Source organism: Chlamydotis macqueenii, chromosome 2 (assembly GCF_036417535.1).
Source record: "Chlamydotis macqueenii isolate bChlMac1 chromosome 2, bChlMac1.mat, whole genome shotgun sequence".
In the NCBI taxonomy this organism is placed as follows: Eukaryota; Metazoa; Chordata; class Aves; order Otidiformes; family Otididae; genus Chlamydotis; species Chlamydotis macqueenii.
The window spans coordinates 89,640,000-89,658,927 of record NC_141557.1 but is presented as its reverse complement, the minus strand read 5'-3'; the positions used below and the strand labels follow the sequence as shown (position 1 = coordinate 89,658,927).

The 18,928-nt window shown below is 47.4% G+C and overlaps 1 protein-coding gene across 2 annotated transcripts in view; it reads left to right on the top strand.

Annotated features, from left to right (window-relative positions):
• The first annotated feature begins 3,531 nt into the window (after positions 1-3,531).
• The window catches only part of GRB10 (growth factor receptor bound protein 10), a 148,730-nt gene continuing 133,333 nt past the window's right edge, over positions 3,532-18,928 (top strand). The window contains exon 1 of one of the 2 annotated variants that reach the window (XM_086740422.1): positions 3,532-3,639. The gene's annotated coding sequence lies outside the window, so the exon portion shown is untranslated. Of the gene's footprint in view, positions 3,640-3,834; positions 3,942-18,928 lie in introns of those variants that run through there. The other variant, XM_086740423.1, reaches the window with a different exon arrangement.

Genomic DNA, 18,928 nt, shown 5'->3' with positions numbered 1-18,928 from the left:
CTAAAATACCTGGGTTTTATCCCTACGGTTTCCCTTCAGTGTTGGATGCAGCACATTGAGATGGTGAGGGCGGTCTATGTTTTCCAGATGAAAAGTGCAAAGTGCCGTTGAGGTCAAGGTAGCAGGCCTTTTGGGGCGGAAGGGGGATGTTCTGGGAGGCGGGCATCCCTGCAATGCCATCCTGTTGGCGGCTGGCTGGCCCTGCAGTGCCGGCCCAGTTACGTAACTCCTCTCCTTTCGCTTCTTGCTGTTTGAGGACACCCTGTAACGCCGGGCTGTAAATTGATATTCTAGGGTGGAAATACTATGGATGACAAAGTATAACCATTTCATTGCGCAGCTAAAGAATGTGCCAAGGCAAATAGCACTAAATGGTATGCAGAATAAGCGCCCGTTGAAGCCCTTGGCCGTGCCCGCGGCAGTGGGCTCTGCGAAAGCAGCAAGAACCGGGCAGCTATTGTACAAACCCTGGTCAAATCGTACAGGTACAGTTCAAAGAGGATGAAGGCTTCTCTTTGCAAGGAGCCACAGGGAGCAGACAAGATGTAATGGGTACATAGAATCATAGAATCATAGAATGGTTAGGGTTGGAAGGGACCTTCAAAGGTCGTCTAGTCCAACCCCACTGCAAGGAGCAGGGACATCCCTGACTAGGTCAGGTTGCTCAGAGCCTCATCCAGCCTGGCCTTGAACATTTCCAGAGATGGGGCCTCCACCACCTTTCTGGGCAACCTGTTCCAGTGTTCTATAACTCGCATCGTAAAAAATTTTTTCCTAATTTCTAATCTAAATCTACCCCCCTCTATTTTAAAACCATTACCCCTCGTCCTATTGCAACAGGCCCTACTAAACAGCCTTTCCCCATCTTTCTTGTAGGCCCCCTTGAGGTACTGGAAGACCGCTATCAGGTCTCCCCGGAGCCTCCTCTTCTCCAGGCTGAACAGCCCCAACTCTCTCAGCCTGTCCTCATAAGAGAGGTGCTCCAGCCCTTTTATCATCTTCGTGGCCCTCCTCTGGACCTTCTCCAACTGGTCCATGTCCTTCTTGTGTTGGGGGCTCCAGAACTGGACACAGTACTCCAGTTGGGGTCTCACCAGGGCAGAGTAGAGGGGGAGAATCACCTCCCTTAACCTGCTGGCCACGCTCCTCTTGATGCAGCCCAGGATGCGGTTGGCCTTCTGGGCCGCAAGGGCGCATTGCCGGCTCATGTTGAGCTTCTCATCCACCAGCACTCCCAAGTCCTTCTCCTCAGGGCTGCTCTCAATCCATTCCCCGCCCAGCCTGTATTTGTGCCTGGGATTGCCATGACCCAGGTGCAGGACCTTGCACTTGGCCTGGTTGAACTTCATGAGGTTGGCACGGGCCCACCTCTCCAGTCTGTCAAGGTCCCTCTGGATGGCATCCCTCCCTTCCAGCGTGTCGATGGCACCACACAACTTGGTGTCATCGGTGAACTTGCTGAGGGTGCACTCTATCCCACTGTCCATGTCGCCAACAAAGATGTTGAACAGGGCCGGGCCCAGCACGGACCCCTGAGGTACGCCACTCGTGACCGGTCTCCATATGGACACTGAGCCGTTGACCACCACTCTCTGAGTGCGGCCATCCAGCCAACAATGCATGTTGCACCATGGGAGGTTTCATTTTGATGTAAGAAAGAAATTTTTTGAAGTGAGAACAATCATTCACTAGAACAATGTCCTCAGTGATATGGTGGAGTCCCTGTCACCAGGGGTTTTCAAGACATGATTGAGCAGGGTGCCAGATAATCCCATCCGGGTTCCCTTTCCCATGAAATGTTGGACCAGGTGGTCTTTGGTCTCTTCCAAGCTGGGCCGCTCTATCGTTCTAGGATCTATAGGTGCAGAAAGGTTCTCATGTAAGCACGTGGGGCTGCGACGCCAGCCATGCTGCCCTGGGTGCCTCCTTACCTCTGGAGTCATCTCAGGCAGAAATCTGATATCACCTACCTTCACCTTCTCGCTAGACAGAAACCTGGACAGGAGTTTTCTGCTAGCAGCAGAGAGGAGGCAGGTTCTCGTCCAGTGAGGTACCAGCCTCCAAGGCTAGACCCCCCAAAATACACGATCAGTGGTGAACGATGGCTCACAGAAAGGCAGGGCAGACCAGGCTGGTGGTGGAAAGGTGAAACAGGGGCTCAGATGTGGCAGTGCATGGAGCAAGCACTCAAAGGGCCGCGTTGGGCTGGGACGGGATGGGACAGGCGGTGGTGGTACTGACTGGCTGAAGAGCAGCGCTCAGCACCCCATCAAGTGGAGATAGCCGAGGGAAGCGTGGTCCCAGGGAGAAGCTGAGGAGAGGCTGGTGGCACGAGGAGGGGAGCAGCGCTGCACGTGCCTCTGAGGGGCTGGGGTGATGTAGATGAGGACACCCAAGAGATTATTCGAGGAGTCGAACAGAGCAGGCAAGTGGAGAGAACAGTGAGATGAGAGCAGGGCTGGAAATGCAGGGACAGAGAGGGTGGGCTGGTAACAAACACATTCCTGTAAATACAGTAAAGAAGAGCCACAGAGGAAGAAAGAACAGGAGCAAGGAAGGCATCGTGTTACGTTTCAAAATACATTCGGCTCCGCGCACGGCCACAATACTCCCGTTCGCGTACGTGCATCTGTCCCAGGAGGAAAAGCCCAGAGGTTTCTCCCGCTTTTACTTGATTTCCTTTTATAGGGCTGGCCGCTTCCCATGAGCGGTGTTTTTTTGTGCCCAGCCAACAGAATATTCCTAATATTCCTCTCCTCCTGCAGTGCGGCGTCTTGCGTCGAAGTCTACGCGCTTCAACACAGCGGCTCTTGGGGACGCGCGCCGCTCCGCTCCCGAGAGAGCTGGTTTTCCTTGCAGTCCCGAGTTATTTGCAAGCTGCCTGCAAAACCCCATCGCTTGGAGCGAGGGCGAAGTTCTGGTGATCCACAGGTAGCAGAGGGCCCACTGCCCAAAAGTTAGCAGGGGCAGCCTGTGGGAGTGCTGGTGGCACCGGACCCGGGGTGGGGGGGGGGCACAGAGAGGTGTTTGGCAGCTCTGCGAACAGCCCCCACCCCGCTGCCGGTGCTACCTGGAGCGCGGGAAGGAGAGCCCCTTTTTTTTTGGGGGGGGGGGGCGGAGTGAGAACAGGGCGGTTGGATGAAGTTAAGAACGAGATGCCCCTGCCTGCTCCGCTGGCTTTATTTTAAAGAAAAAACAGCCCACCCCCCCCCCCAAAAAAGCGTGCGCCTATGCTACCTGCGGGGGAGCTTTTGTTGGGGGCGGGGAACCCCATCACAGCCGCCTCGCCCCGCCGCCCCCAGCCTCGCTGGCCCCGCTCGGGGCTCCGCCGCCGGGCCTCCCGGCCGCCCCCTGCCCTCGGCGGGGCGCTGCCGGTGGCGGCGGCGGCGGGCGCGGGCCGGGGCCGGGGCTGCGGCTGCGTGCGGCGGGGGCGGGAGCGAGGCGGGGCGGGGCGGGGCGGGGCGCCGCCGGGAGTCAGCTGGGCGCGGGGTGAGCGCGCGGCGGCGGCGGGGCGCCGTTAGCACCGGGAGCCGGCGGCGGCAGGAGCGGCAGCGGCGCGGGCGGGCAGGCAGAAGTTTTCTCCGCAGATCCCTCCCGCAGCCCGGGGTCGCCTTGCGGAGGCGCGAACGTCTCCGTCCGGTGTGTTTTGCTTTATTTTTGTTTGTTTAATTGCATTTTAATTTTTTTTTTTTAAATTTAATTTTGTTGTTGTTTTCGAGGCGCGTGGCTCCGGGACCTTGCCTTCCCCCACCCGTGCCCCTTCCACCCCGCCGCCGGGAGGACACCCCCCGCCCCCCACCTCCCCTTCCCAACTTCCCCGCCCGCGTTCCCGTCCCCGCCGCCGCGCACGACCCTTCCCCCGACCCCCTTGCGCCCGCCCGAAACTTGGCGGGTGCGCGGCGCCCGGCGGGGAGGGTGCCGGCCGCCCGCCCGCCCAGCAGGTAAGGGGCCGGGGTGCAGCGGGGGGGTGGGGGGGGACACGACGACACACGGTGGCTGCCCCCGGGGAGCTGCAGCGCGGAGAGGCCGGTCGCTTGCCGGCTCCTCGGTGGCGGAGGGCGGTGGGAGGAGGAGGGGGAAAGCAAACTTCCTTTTCCTGGGGCCGCCGGCGAGCCCCCCGTGGCGGGGAAGCCCCCGTGGCCAGCCCGGCCACTGGGGCTCGAGGTTTCCACGCCGCGTTTTGTGCGCTCGCCTGCTTGGTTGCCTCTCTCCCCGGGGGTGCCGGGCTCCCCCCGCCGCCCCGGGCCGGCAGCGAGGGAAGAGCTGCCGGGCAGCTGCTGGCCGTTCTGCCCAAACTGTCCCTCCCCCGTCCCCCGCCGCCGTTTGGGGTTGGCGGGAGGGCTGGTGGATGGGCAGTTGGCAGCAATGCCACCCCGGGGTGCTTCCACCTTCCCGCTCCTCCGCCGTGCCCATCTGCGGCGGCCGCCGGCTGCGGGAGGGGAGCAGCCCTCCTCCTCCTCCTCCTCCTCCTCCTCTCCCGGCCGAGCCGGAGAGCCCCTCGCTAGCCCGGGAGACCCAAAATCGAGGGGAGAGGGCTGGGTTTCTGCTGCCCCCGCTCCCCGCCGGGGAGAGCCGCGCAGGCATGGATGGCTGGCTCATTGTGCAGCCGGTGGTACTGCAAGCTGAAACTGTGGCATCTTTGTGAGAACAGTTTGCAGTTAATTGGTTTGGCAGATGAACTCCTGCAAAATCCTCTTGCCCGCTTCTGCTGCTTAAGTGCCAGCGCCACCCCCTTTCCCCCCCTTTTTTTTTTTTTTTTTCCCCCCTCTGCTTTCCTTTGAAGCGTCGCATAACTCTGTATTGCCAGCAGGATGGAAAGTGCTGATTCAGCAGCCTGGAGCCCCGCTCCATCTGAAGTGGTGGTCTGCCTGAAATGTTCCCATTTGTTGAAATGGGAACATGTGTTGCTGGTATGTCAAAACAGCATTGATCAGGTTTTCTAGAACAGCTCCTAAGAATGTGGTTTGCTTTTTCCCTTCACTAAAGAAGAATGAATTTGGGGCTGAGGGTGGGGGGGGAAGTGAGAGGGGGATAGGAGGGATGTGGGTAGCTGCCACCTTAAATTATAGTTCTAAGGGACAGTTGAAATTGTGTTGCCTCATAAAGGTGCTCGGCAATTACTCATTTTAACAGATTTTGTGGGATGTTTAACAGTAATAACACTCCAGCTGGATCTATTCCTGCATCTAGAGACTGGTTGTACTTAAAGCTCTAGAAAAGGTATGGAGAAGGGCAACAAGGCTAATCCTAGGATTAAAAGGAGTGAGTTATGAGGACAAGTTAAATAAAAAACAAACCCTACCACGAATGCATGGAGATTAGAACACCTGCATGGAAAAGGGAAACTTTAAATGGCAGCTCTGGCTGTACCTCATGGTCCTTTTGGGGCTGGGGAAGGATGCAGGGCTCAGCAGGATGCTCCAGGTGTGCAGTGTGAAGGGTGCAGGGGCTCAGCAGGATGCTCTTTGCAGGCAAAGCTAGTCTTTCTGGAGGGCTTACCTCACAGTGGAGCAGAAGAAGGAAAGCTGTTCCAGAGCCATATTCCTCTGGCTGTCTTTGTACAGTTATGCGCTAATATCAAGGCTGTTTGGGTTTTCTTTCTCCAGAGCAGAACTCTTTAAAATTCAGCACAATGTAGAGCAAACAACAAAGCCTGAAGAGCACTGTTTGGTAGCCTTATTGCAAATGGTAAACTAATGGAGCAGCGGACCCTGACGCTTGCCTCCAGTGATCATTTTACTGTGTTGTACTCTGATTTATTTTCTTCACTTGGACTTTATTTGTTCTTAAAGTAGGTCTTGTTTGCCCTGGCTACATATTAAAGATCTTGTGGTACTTCCATGGTTTTCCTTGGTTTTATTCATCAAAATATCCCCTCCCTTACCGCTATGTGAGTTGGCTTTCGTCCTCAGATGCAGCCACACCTGGATTTCAGTAGTGTGTTCCTGTGTTTTTTATTATGTAGTCCAAAAGCACTGCCTAAATTCAAAATGGATCTCTGCATTTCAGTTCTGCTTAAGCATATACCATGCGCTCTGCGAATAAAAGAAGTATTTGCAACCCTCTATCTTGTGAGCACTTAAATGATTCCAGCAAGAATTGTCACAAAGGTTTTTTTAGAAATCTTTGGTCGTGTTTTCGGCCACGCTTGGGGTGTAAATGGGCGAAAAGTATTTGGATCTCGCTGGCGAAGGGATCCTTCCAAGGCAGGGAGTTCCCAGCTGGCAGAGGAGAGGCATAGCTGGGTCATGCGCCGCTTCTGCCAGCAGCATGGGAGGGTTGCGCTGGGAGTTTGTTTTCTGACAGCACCGAACTAACAGATGTCCCTCTAGACTGTGAGGCACCAGCAGCTTCCCTGGGCGTGCGTAGGGGTGGCAGCAGGCTAGCCGGGGGGCTCCTGGGTAGTGTCACACCAGGTGGGACCGTGCTGTCGCTCCTCTCCTCCCTTCTGCCGTGCCCCTGTTCGCGCCGTTACAGAGGTTTACGGTGGTAATGCTAAATGAGGCCGGATTTCTAGGCAAAACTTTTTCCTTAGAATGGCTGAGCTCTGTTCTGGGAAGCGTGAGGAAATGCAGTTGAGTACCTTCAGAGACCTAGATGCTGGCGAGGGGGAAGAGATGCCTTTCGATGGTCGGTAGTGTGCTTTTTTAGGATGCACCTAAGTATTTGCTCGGTTAAAAATCTCACTGGTTACAGCAAGCACAAACATTACCGGTTTCTGCTGACTAAACTTCTATGTGAACTTTATTAATGGGGCTGAGGGTAATGCTTTTCTTCATTTTAAGCCAGCATTTCTGTCCAAACTAAGACTCTGAAGAAGCCTGCTTTTCTTTGGATGTGTCTCAACTATGAGGGTATTGATGCTAGTTCACAGTGCAGCGTTTCTTGCATGTGCCCACCTGGCCCAGTGTATTGCAAACAAGGAAGATAACTCTTGAGACCTCTGCCTCTGTCAGGCTTGCATGAAGATTGCCAAATGGCTTGGCTGCAGTGTGATTGCATAAGCCTCCTTCTGTAGGAAAGCAGGGTAAGAAGTTTGGATTGTTTTTCTTGGAAACTGGATCTGCTTCTGGGCACGTCCGAAATACAGAGTTGCAACTCTTCACCTAGGGAAATCTAGGAACGGAGATGCTTTTCCTAAAAGGTGAAACTCCTCAGCCTTTTTAGGAATTATGGGGAATGAGATTGCCAAGGAATCCTTTTGTAAGCATTGAACTTTATTTACAGGTTTGCTATTATTGTACGGCCTGCTGGTCAGGAGAGCACTTTGCAACCTAATGTGGATGTGGCCAGGTGGTCTTGTTTCTCATCACTTTTTCTCCTGAACCAGGGGTTGTTATGAAACATTAATATTATCAAGCAAACAGATGTCAGCTCATTGACTTTTCTTTCTTTATACTTGTTGAGCTGTGCACTTCTGAACTAGTCCTGTGCCAAGCCTTTCCTATTCTCGTGCCATCTGTTGAATTGGATGGTATTTTGGACAGCAGCTCTCCCATTAGCTCAGTGTGGCTCCTCTGTTGTGTTGTGGATGTGGAGAGGACTGTCCAAGGAAGCCAGATTCCACTATGAGTGCAGCATAAAAGAAAATTGTTGATCAGCTTGAGGCATCCCATCTACAAACAGACTGTTAATCTCTTCAGTGATGAAACAACCAGAATAGCCTGACTTTGTGAGATCTGGTTGGATATACTCTACAGTCCCTTTGCTAGCGTGCTTTATTCCCCCAGGTGTACTGTCTCTTCAGCAGATGCCTGATGAGAGGGAGAGACAGGCACTACATTTTTCATGTGGGTACATACATCTGAAAGTTGTAGTAGTTTTGGTTTCTAGCAGCTTTTCGACTTATGATGTGCATAGGAGCACTGAAGATTGAAGGATTCATGAAGTGAGTCGCCACCAGTGCCAAGTTGTCATGAAACTCTCATTCTAGGAGATCCTCACATTCGCACTGATGTATATCCATTGCCTGAAAACTCATCTCCCTCTCTGCTTTCCTGAGGTCTTTCGCAAATCACAGATGGATCAGTTCATGCAGAGCAAATGGACACGGCTGTCGGGACTGAAGGCATTGCAAGTTCAAGCCATACTTTAGAGTAGCATGTTTGTGAACATTTCTGTCTTTCCTGGACTCTGTAACAGAAAAGACCAGCGATTTCCGTTTAATGGTGAAGAGCCAGTGCTGCGAATGAACTTGAAAGCTTGTTGGAAGACACTCCCATGAAAGCGTGAGGTTTTGAGCGAAGAGTGAGTCATTTTCTGTTAGGAGAAGGCGGCGACAGCTATATGGCTGCTTGGGTTTTCACAGGCAAACTACCCATAGTGGAAAGGACCAGAGACTCAAGTGCAGATTGAACAAAAGTATAGGCAGGATAAATCGCATGGGTTCGAACCCAACATTAATACTCATTTACAAGCTGAGAGAGCTTTTAATGAAACCTGCTAACTGCATCCAAATTAGTTAACTCAAGGGGAGATGCAGATTACCACTCCTGAATGATTACAGCAAAAGCTGGCCATCATGAAGATTGCTTCTTCGAAGTGGGTGATGTTTTTAGCAGAGTAGGAGACGTTCTCCAGTGGCATGGATAATGCGGTATGTGACTGATGTAAGTTAGTGTAAGGGACCTTTTCCTTCCTGAAGCCTTTCAGGAATCTTTAAGTAATTTTTGGCATGTCATTATGTCTTCGAGTGTCAAATGATAAATAACTTTGGAGAGAAGAAAATGGTAGAGGAAAATGTATAGTTCTCTGATGTATGACATGAAGTAAAATTACAGGTTGTATCAAGCCTGTAAATTGCTAGACTAGATCTGGCATAATCTAGGCACGTGGCGTGAAAGTCTACCTCATTGATACTGAGAGAGGTGAAATGTGTGTCTCTTGGAGCTCTTTGCAGCATTCAAGACTGCTGGCTTTGAGGTTATGCTGGTTCAGATATGATAGGATAAGGCTTGTTTGCTCGGATAGTTTGACCTCTTCTTGGAGAAAGGATCAGCAGTGAGAAATTTTCCCCTTACCACATGAAGGTACGACTGATTTTGCTTGTTCTTTCCTGAAGTGAAAATTGCAGAGAGGGTGAGGTGAGTTGCAAGTCTTAATTATACTGTGCCATGTATTTCTGAAAAGAGCTTTGGGACTATGGTGATAGTCATGGTCCTTGGGCGCAGAGGCGATGAGCACCCTAGGCGAGTTTCTTGGGAACATCATGACTGGCTCCACATTCTCTTCTTGAGGGCAGATACTCTATCGGTTCACAAGAAACGCCGTGTCCTATTTCTGTTGTCTTTTGTTGGACTCCAGGGGAAGACTGCAAGAGGTTTTCCCATTATCTTACCCTCCTGCTGCTAAGCTGTCATCCTTAGGCCAACAGCAACAAGTTGAGCAGCTCTGTTGATCTTAATGCCCAGCAGTTGCATTAATGATTACAATATTAACTATTGGACAGTCCTGTTGCTCCAGCAGTGCTATTTAAACAATGTATTTCTGAGTGAGTCTGTTCCAACTTTTTTGGAGGCCAAACCCAAGGAACATGGCCGAATTCCAAAAAGGCAGTTTTACACAGGCAGGTCATGATGAATGGGGTAATTGTAAACACATGTTTGGTTAAACCACTGGCGAACCAGCCTCTGATTCTTCCCAGCCTCCATCAATGCCAGCTTCTACGAGTTCTCAACAGGACAAAAATAGGAAATTTCTTTCCTGGCAGGGAAACCATAGAGGAAGTGCTATGCCATAGCATTGGAATAAACCTATAGCCCAGTGGGAAGGAACTCCCCTGCCGAGCAGTGGTGGGGATTTCTACATTTGTTCACAAAGTAAACGTCGGAGTGTGGTCCTTACTCTCCCTTCACGCTTACTGCTGCAGAATTTGTGTCAACAGAGAAGTCGGAGAAACCGAGCGGCCGCTGTGAAGCCAAGCCTGTGGTTGCTGAAGGCTGCACATAAGTCAGGGTGGATAATACGCCATGACACCAGTGTCATTCTTCCACTATGCATCCCTGGTGAGAAAATCAGTAAGCAGGGAGAATCTCTAAGTCCGTAGACTCCTTTCGTGGTGGAGATTAGCACTTGATGAAACTTCTTTCAATGCCTGAGAATCTAAATTTTCCCTTTCTGATGACTTGATCAAGTGGCTGCTGCTCTTTCCTAACTCATGTTGTTGGTTCATAGCACAGACTAATTTTTCAGAAGCCCTTTTTTTTTTTCCTTCAGTTAGCTTTATGTCTAGGTCATCTTCAGGTGCTGATTTCGGTTTTGAAACCATGAGGAGGGAAATCCTTGAAATGTCATCCAAATCTTTCACTGCAGATGCTCCTGTTACGGAATACTTTGACACGTAAATGTATTCTTGGTCAGGGAGTTGCAACTGGGCTCTGTATCTGTGCGGGTTCTGTATGTTTTTAGAGTGCTTTAGGTTTCAAAACTCACTAGCAGCAGGGATTTAGATCCTTTAGAAAAGGAAATACTGTTGGAAAATTTTTCTAGGTGTTGATTTTAATGGAAGACAGTAGGACAAGATAGTTACATATTGGAAAGGATCAGATCAGATGCTTTCAAGAGCTGAAATAAAAATGGGGAAGGGATTTTTTTTTTTCTTGTTTTCTCCCCTCCCCCTTTCTTCTTTTCTTCTTTTCCATGATCTTAATCTCTGCCAAACTACTAGGTACAGATTCAGATAGGAGAATGTTTTCTCTCCTTAAATGGGAATTGGGAGAGGGGGTGAGAAGGACTGGGGGAAGGTAAAATCTGTAGGTTGGTCTTGGTTAGTGTACTGTTAAAGCTCTGAGCATCCTTGGAAAGGAATGAGGAGCTTTTATTATATCAAGGCACAAGTGTGGAATTAAACTTCAGGGAGCTAGAAAAGCTAAAAATTCAGAAGCTTGTGATATTTTTGTCTTGTGCCAAAGCCTTTCTTAAAAGGCCTGCTTTCCCTTCTGGCTCACATGTATTAAAGTCCATTTAGAAGAATGCTAAGGGAGAAATATGTATTGCAAGGCCATTGATTCTTCCCAAATTAATGTCTTGTGGGTGATCATTCTTCATTCTAATAGCTGCTTGTACTGACATCACCCGAGATGTCAGGGGATTATGTCAGAATTTAAACCTTGATATTTTGCAGAACAATGGCTCAAGTGCTGGCAGATGCTTTCTTGGTGGGTCAGGTTGCTTTTGTTTTTGCTGTCCAGCTTGAGCTGTGATGTTCCAGTTACTGTACTTGGTCACAGCAAGGAGTGTAGTAAAAAACAAAACAAAACAACAATTTCCAAGAGAAAGGTATAGGTGCAGCACAACTGTGAGGATAACGTACTACTTGCTGCTAGACCTTGTACTAGAGGAAGATTTATCATCTGCATCTATAATCTAGACACAGAAATGAATTTTTAACACTTTATGACAGAACTCACCAACTTTAAGTCTCTTTTTTTTGTGTGTGTTTTTTTTTTTTGTTTCCACCCCCCCCTCTTCCTTCTGTGATGAAATGTTTCCTTCCAGGAATCTTGAAGTCCAAAAAATTGAGGCTGAAAGTTTCCCTTTTTTAAAAATCTGTTTTGTTTTTCCTCCCTGGCTGCTGAGCACCTAGCTTTAGTTTTTGTTTTTAAATGATGGTTCTTAGTGAAGGCCCTCTAAGGGGAAAGAAATCAAAACAGCCCATTGGTATGCTCTAGAATCAAAATAGAATGTCAGATCATACATGATTTTCAAGAACTGATAGCTTTTTGTATTTTTTTACTGGTAGGCTGTTATAACACTACACACAGTCATGACATTTAACATTTGAAAGGTTTCAGAAGAGGCACTGGAGTTTTTTTTTTTCTAAAAGATCTCAGGAGAATTGAGCAAAGGGGCTATGATATGAGCTGTAGGAGTGCAGAGCAAATGCTGTTTGGGTTGCTGGCATCTCTGATCTGAGCTCAAGCTTATTTTGCATTCAGCATGCATTTTTGGTTCTGGAGCTGATGCTAAAAAGGTCAGGAAAAGTCTCTGTGGAGTTCCTTGCTAGCAAAGGTGGATTGCATTGTTAACACATGGGAAGTCAGAGGAGCATTGCAAAGAATGATGCAGCTGATGCTGTGCATGACAGGATTAGTTCAGGTGTGTGATGATGCTTGCAACACTTGGTTGAGTTGTGATCCGGTAACTTCCCTCCCCATGCTTTCCCCCAGTGTCCTTTGGAAAATAGTACTGCTGATACAGTCCTTGGTAGGAGAATGGCATTGCAAGATGTTTCACCAGTCTTGGCCTTAGCTGATTTTGGTAAATGTATAATTTATCCTGGTTTACTTGTTCAGCTTTTCTTCCCAGCAGTGGGAGAAGTTCTCAGGGGTGTTTGGAAAAGGGGCAGTTTTGAAAAGCAGAGTGAATGAAGGAGTCCTGTGCTGTAACAGCCTGACTTTTTCTTCTTGTATTTCTCTGAGAACTTCTGGGGCCTTTTATGACCAGCAGTCCAACTGTTTCTTATAAGGTTTGTTCCCCAGGTCTGTCTCATTTAAAGTTTAGATGAGCTAAGGTGACATTTCTGTAGGTGATGTGAAGCCTATCGGGTCAATTTGGCAGCTCTCAGTAGAGTTTCAGGGAGGGAGCCAGTGTGCAGCCATCAGTGATACAAGTCACTTTTTCCTTTCTTAGTGTGCGGAAATACAAATTTCTGTTGTGAAAAGTCTGCAATGTGAATAGATGAAGAAGCTTTTCCCCTGGAAGAGAGACAGGTCTTCATTTCTCAAAAGGTGTGGGCCATGCTAAAACCTCAGTGGTACTGAAAAATTATGTCAGAGCGTTTGGATCTCTTACCTTGGACCAACTTGATTGTTCACTACATATGTTCACAGCTGACTATAACCAGGTAGAAAGATGACCTGCTTACTTGTTTTTTTTCTGGGATTGGTTTTCTTCTGGATTAAAGGATGGGATCACCTCTTGGAAGCATGTGGTGGGGCAGCCGAGATGAGGTGCCCTTCTAGGTAAAGAAAGGGAAAGAAATGGGAAAGAGAAGAATGGGTCCCTTCTCCTTTTGGTGGTAGCAAGTTTGCTGGGTCAGCTTGGCTAGGGAAGCTTACTGATTTTTCTGAAGACCTAACTTAGGATTTTTCTCTGTGAATTCCAACAAATGTTATGAAACAAGCTAAAGACTAGACCTGGCTTCGCAGAGCATCTCCAGAGCCTGCCTGTATTTGCAAGGTTTACCTGTTGAAGGGAGTTTCCTACAATGTGTGAGGGGGTTAGGGAAGAGAACTGGTGTTAGCCTTGTGTCTGATCTGTATGCTGCCCTGACCTGTGAATCTGAGTGGTGGCATCCTTATTCATGTCATTTTTTAAATTTTTTTTTTTAAAGGAAACAGACGTGTTACTGGGTTGTTTTCTTAAAATGAATATGAAATCTGTCAGTGCTAGCTGAGGCTTTTTATTGAGTAACTCAGCCGTAACAAAAATGTTACTAGTGCTCTTGTACATTTAAAGAAGATAAAAATAGCACTTTCACAGTTTCAGAAGATTATGTAAGGTGTGTGTAGCTGTATTTTATTATACGATCGCCATAAACCAGAGCAACTGAGGAAGTAACTGGTAATAAATCCATCATTATTCATATTATGAGACATATTGAGCATAATAGCTGTTCATACTTATGAAGTGCTACGAGGAACACTGGAGATTTGGTTAACTTGCCCTGAAATGTTGTGGTAAAACATATTTGTTTCAGGCCAGTTACTGTCCAAAATGTTTTTTTCCTGGAATGTCTTAGTTGTTCCCAGTCCCATGGTCCCAGAGCTGCCTGCGAGCTGGTTCAGCCATTCCGCTGTGACCAAGAGGGGTTTCTATAGCCAAAGTCAAATAAAGGCACTAGAGGTGACTCTTGTGTCTACTAGGAAATGGTCTTGGTGGCTGTTGTATCCCCTGAAACTCTTGAGGGGGCTGCCTTGGATGGAGCTGTAAATTTCTCAGCCTTGCTAAAGCTAGTGTGCTTTAGCTTGGAAAAAAAAAAAAAAACCACCAAAACAAACAAACAAACAAAAAAACCCTCCACTCTGTGAACTGAAAACCAAAATAAGTTCTTTAGTAATTTTGGTTATTATTCTTGCCTGTGGTAAATATTGACTCATTCTAGGGGCAAGTTGACATGTCATGGATTTCCTTCATTTTACCAATCAGAGCTTGGGAAGACCTGGAGTTTGGGTTCTTGTGTTTTGGATTCCACAACAGGGAATCCAAAGGTCACTACCTTTCTCTTCAGAAACATTTCTGGTTGGCTTTTTCTGTAATTTTGACACAAAGAAGTTTCATGTAATTGACTAGCTCAGTCTTTCTGACTGGGTACCAACTCCATTATACATGAACTCTTGGACGGACTGAGGAAGAGGCTTTTCTGAGCCTTCATTACAGAGGTCTGCCTCCATCTAAAAATAGTTTGTCTTTTGGAGACTGACAAAACATATATTAAATGTTCTCCCCATCACCTGTGTTGTTTTACTTTGAGCACTCTGTACCAGCTGCTGAATGAAGTTCAGGTTTTATAATAAATGCTACCCATAATGCTTCAATCGTTTTGCATAGCTGCGTTAGGTTTTTGGGCTTTGAAATGAAGGAATTAATGAGAAGTAATTTTATGGGCGCACTAACATGGTTGCATACAAATTCCAAGTTTCTTCTTCCTCTCAGGATATCTGGCCAACTTACATGCTTGACTTCAGCCATGTCATATCTCTACTGACTTTGGCAGTGACTCAGAGGAGACTCATCCAGCCAGAGAACCATCCATGGGACAATTTTTTTTTAAAATTTATCTTTTTAAAGTGTGTGGAGACTGAAGCTTTCTTCCTGTGTGCAACTGCGGCTTGTCTAAAGTCAATGTTTTGAGTACGGATCTATGTTCAAGCTGTGTGGTTGGAGTGAATTTTTTGCCTAAACCTATGGTTGAGCTATAAATCGTTGCAGTGTGTGGGCAGTGATGTTTTCATCCAGTAGCTGGTCGTAGTTCACCTCTTCCTGCCAGTATCCTCTGATTCTGCAATCGTAACTCTGTGAAGCCAAGCAAGGAAGTGTGCACGTTGTGTGAGGAGCTTGTGGACTCTTCTGAATCCTGGCTCGCTGTGCAGAAAGAGCAGAGGTTCCCAAAGCAGCTTTCTCTGCTCCCTCTCCTGTCCTGAGGCCAGGGCTGCCTCCCTGCAGCTCCTCCTTCAGCAGTATCATCATCTGCTTCCAGCAGTCCTGTCTGTGGCCATGTTGTCTCCCCTTCCAGCTATCCAAATACCCTGTTTTGGAGTTAGGTAAAGTGTATGCATCTCAGGGTTGTGACAACTGCCCAAAGTCCCCAGTGGTGACTAAAGGCAGGGAGCTGGAGTTGGTGGTGAGCAGCCAGTATCATAAAGCAGAAGAGGAAGCATCGTGAGTAGGTGTGCAAAGAGGGAAACAATATTGCAGGAAGGCCAGTTTGGCATTTGTGCTTTGTGCACAGTGTTGATGTCCTGTACTGACACGGTGAATTAGAGCAGGTTTTCATGGCAGAGATGGTGTCTGTGGTAGAGAGTTTCTGGAATATCTTAGGGATATTTAAGACTTGCTTATGAAGGATCTTTGAGCATTGACGTAGTTCAGTGGTATGCTGGAGTCTGATACAGGCCTCAGAGTTGATAAAGCTGACTATTTATGTGGCGTGGGAAGATGAGGGAAAAGGTGAAAGGAAGAATGTACTGCTTCTCATAGTCAGCATGACAAACATCCTTCTACAGGTCAGGATTAGGGCGTCGTCAGCATGGTTTCAATTGAAGCTTACTGATTTAATGAGGAGAGTATGTACTCTGAATATATTTTCTATATTATACAGCCCTTTTTGGTGCCTGGGTGGGGTGTATCAGTCCTTAAAAACACCCAGAGTTTCCATGCCGCATCACGCGTGCGTAGAACTCTTCATTGGTACCCCTGGGCCCTTATCATGAAGCCTTTCAGCAACGTGATGTGTGCTGGGCTGGTTTGTGTTGGAGCGTGCAGTGGGAGCCGTAGTGTCAAGCTGGGCCGGGAGGCTGTTGGGCTTAGTGGTCGTGTGGAAGCTTTGCACGGCTGAGGCCATGCGCAGAGCTGAGGGGCTTGGAGGGAGAGGGCTTCAGGTTATATCTCCCTACAATCTTCTGGAATCCTTTTAAAAGTGCTGTTGTAATGGGGTAACTCATGCTATCTGACACCGTAGCCGTGTCGAATGAGGTCCCTAGGAAACCAGTGGACTTGAAAGGGTTGTATCAAAATGACTTTCACCTGAGATGCTGCTTCTGAAATCCATTAGCAGTTCAAAACTAACCAAATACTCTAGCTTAAATGAATCTTAATGACTTTTTACCACTTTTATTAGAAGATTCTGTTTACAACCTTGTTGCCTTTGTGTTGGCTAGATTGCAAATGGGTTTTTTGTCAGTGAAGATGATTTTGCAGCATGGCTGTAATCTCTCTAAAGATTTGTCTGGTCAATGAAGAAATAACAGGATCTGTGTAAACCAAAACAAAGCAGCCTAGAGTAGCCATATCCTAAAACTGACCAAACCTGTAAAGCTTTGAATTGCAATGTAGTCTTTCACTGGGGATCACTGCAAAGTCTCCCTGCCCTTTTGTGTCCTCTAAGAAAGCACTGAGCCATCTCATTCTTAGAGAGGAAAAGCTGAGTACAGACTAAAGACACAAAACTTAAGAATGTAAATTTACCCTGGATTTTGGATGTAAATTAACATGAACTGAAAATGTTTTTTGGCTTTTTATTGTGACACTGTAAAAGAAAGATTAGAAACCATTCCAGTCTGCTTTTGATTGACCTTTTCTAAGTGACCTCTCTGCTCTTGTGTGGTTTTTTTTTTTTTTGTAGTGGTGGGAGGAGAGAGGGAAAGCTGCTTTATAGAAGGGAGTTTGGGAGACATGGTGAGAGCCTAGAAGGGAAGGCACAAACAAGGGCAATATTGACACAACGCTCAACTCTTATTGACTTGGTCACCCTGCAATGCACTCACTTCTCCACAATGTGATAGGAAAAGGAATCAAATTGATTTCCATACTCATGTAGGCATTTCTAGTGTAATGGAGAGAGAAGGCAAAGCAGGCTTCTCCCCAGCCATCGCCCCTCAGGTGAAGATTAGGTGATGGGTGGGAGAGAGTCTTAGATCACAGCATGGTTAGATCGTGGTTCTGAGAATGGTTACTGATATGATTATCTTTTTGGAGTAATGCTAATGCTTCCTTGGTGCCACTGACAGGCATCTGTATGGGAAAAGCCCTCTGTTTCTGGGGACTATGTTTTGCCTGTATGATGGCTGTATTGGTCTGTGTTCATTTCCATGTCCCAGCTCATGGAAATTAAATTCTCTGAGATGATGATTGCCTCTTGAAATGTGGAGGAAATGTTAGGAAGAAGAAGAAAAATTGGGAGAACTGAGTATTTGTACCACAATGCATGGTAAACATCCTGCTTGTGATACAGGTAGTTAATTCATGTCTGAAACTTGGCCTGACTTCAGTCCTGGGCTAAACCATAAGTGTCACTTCTGAGTAGATGTTTATTTGCCATGTCCTGTGGTCTGGTGGCCATTTGGACAGCCGGGGATTCCAGGGTTTACCACACGGTGAGGCGCCTGAGCAAAAATGCTTCTGCTCTGAATGCAAACAGTGGTACATCTGAAGTCCATGAAATGGCAATGCCTGCTCAACGATCTTGACTTTAAACGTCTACACCTTTTTTTTTGGTTTTTTTTTTTGTTTGTTTTTCCCCTTCTTCCCCAGCCCTGTTGCTCTTTAGTAGGGACTAGTGCTTTGCCTTTGTGGACTATCAGCCTCATACTCCAAGATCCTCGTATCTGCAGTTGTGAAGATGCAAAGCAGGGAGCAGACAGTCATTCCTGATAGCGAGGGAAGGGCACTGGTGCTAATCCCGTAAATCCACCGCAAGCCCCTCCCGTGCATAGGAACCTGATCTTAACTCTCGGATCTTCATTGCTGTTGCTGTGATGTTTACATGTAATGCCTATTTCTTAAAACAGGAAGAGGTTAGATCTAGTCAGATTTAAGAAAAACTACACAAACTACCCTTAAAATATTTCTCCCTGGATCAGCATTATACTCTGGGATACTCAAGAAAAGATGGCAAATGCAATTCCAAAGCCACCCTTAAACCCTGAGGCATGCTTAAATATCTTCCAGTTGCATGGTTAAAGGCTAAAATAAGTCTTGTATCCAGGAGTAGTGGATTTAGGAGGCTTGTGAAATACACATTCCCAGCTACTTCCATTGATGCAAATGGTGAAGGCCAAACTGTGGTGTGTGGGGAGAGCTGGAGAGAGAAAATTGGCTGAGTAAGATGATAATGCTTACAGTTATTTCTAATCGGAGTTTGTTTCCCATAAATACTCCCAGAGGTTTTACATGGCGAGAACAAATGCAAACACAGTTTGGAATATGCTGGTGAGTACAGCTCAATGCTTACAATTCATGAGCTGGAAAAAAAAAAAAAATTTGAAGGAGTTGCGGTTTTGGTTTTTTTTTTTTTTTTCACTAAACCTCCAGAGATGCCTGCTACTGAGTAAGTGTTAATGCCAAGCTGCAGAATGATAGGGTTGCACCTTGCAGTACTGACTTCACTTAATTACGCTGTGCTAACCATGTATAGATGATTCTCTTCCACACTCTTCTGGAAGAAGAGATTTCTCCATGCCTGGGACTCTTGAAAAACCTGACAGCCGGTGAAACCTTAAGATTTTGATCTGCAACTCATATTGTGGCTAAGCATATAAAAACATTCAAGACATTAGAGTTAAAGTGGTATTTCTACTACTTGTCCTCCAGAGAGAGAATTGAGAGCAAAATTCCCAACGCTGCTCTCCTCAGGGTGTTGGCCACGTGCCTCTGTTGTCAGGTTCTGGTTTGTTTGTAGTGTTAGGACGTAGTTGGATCCTTGTATCCA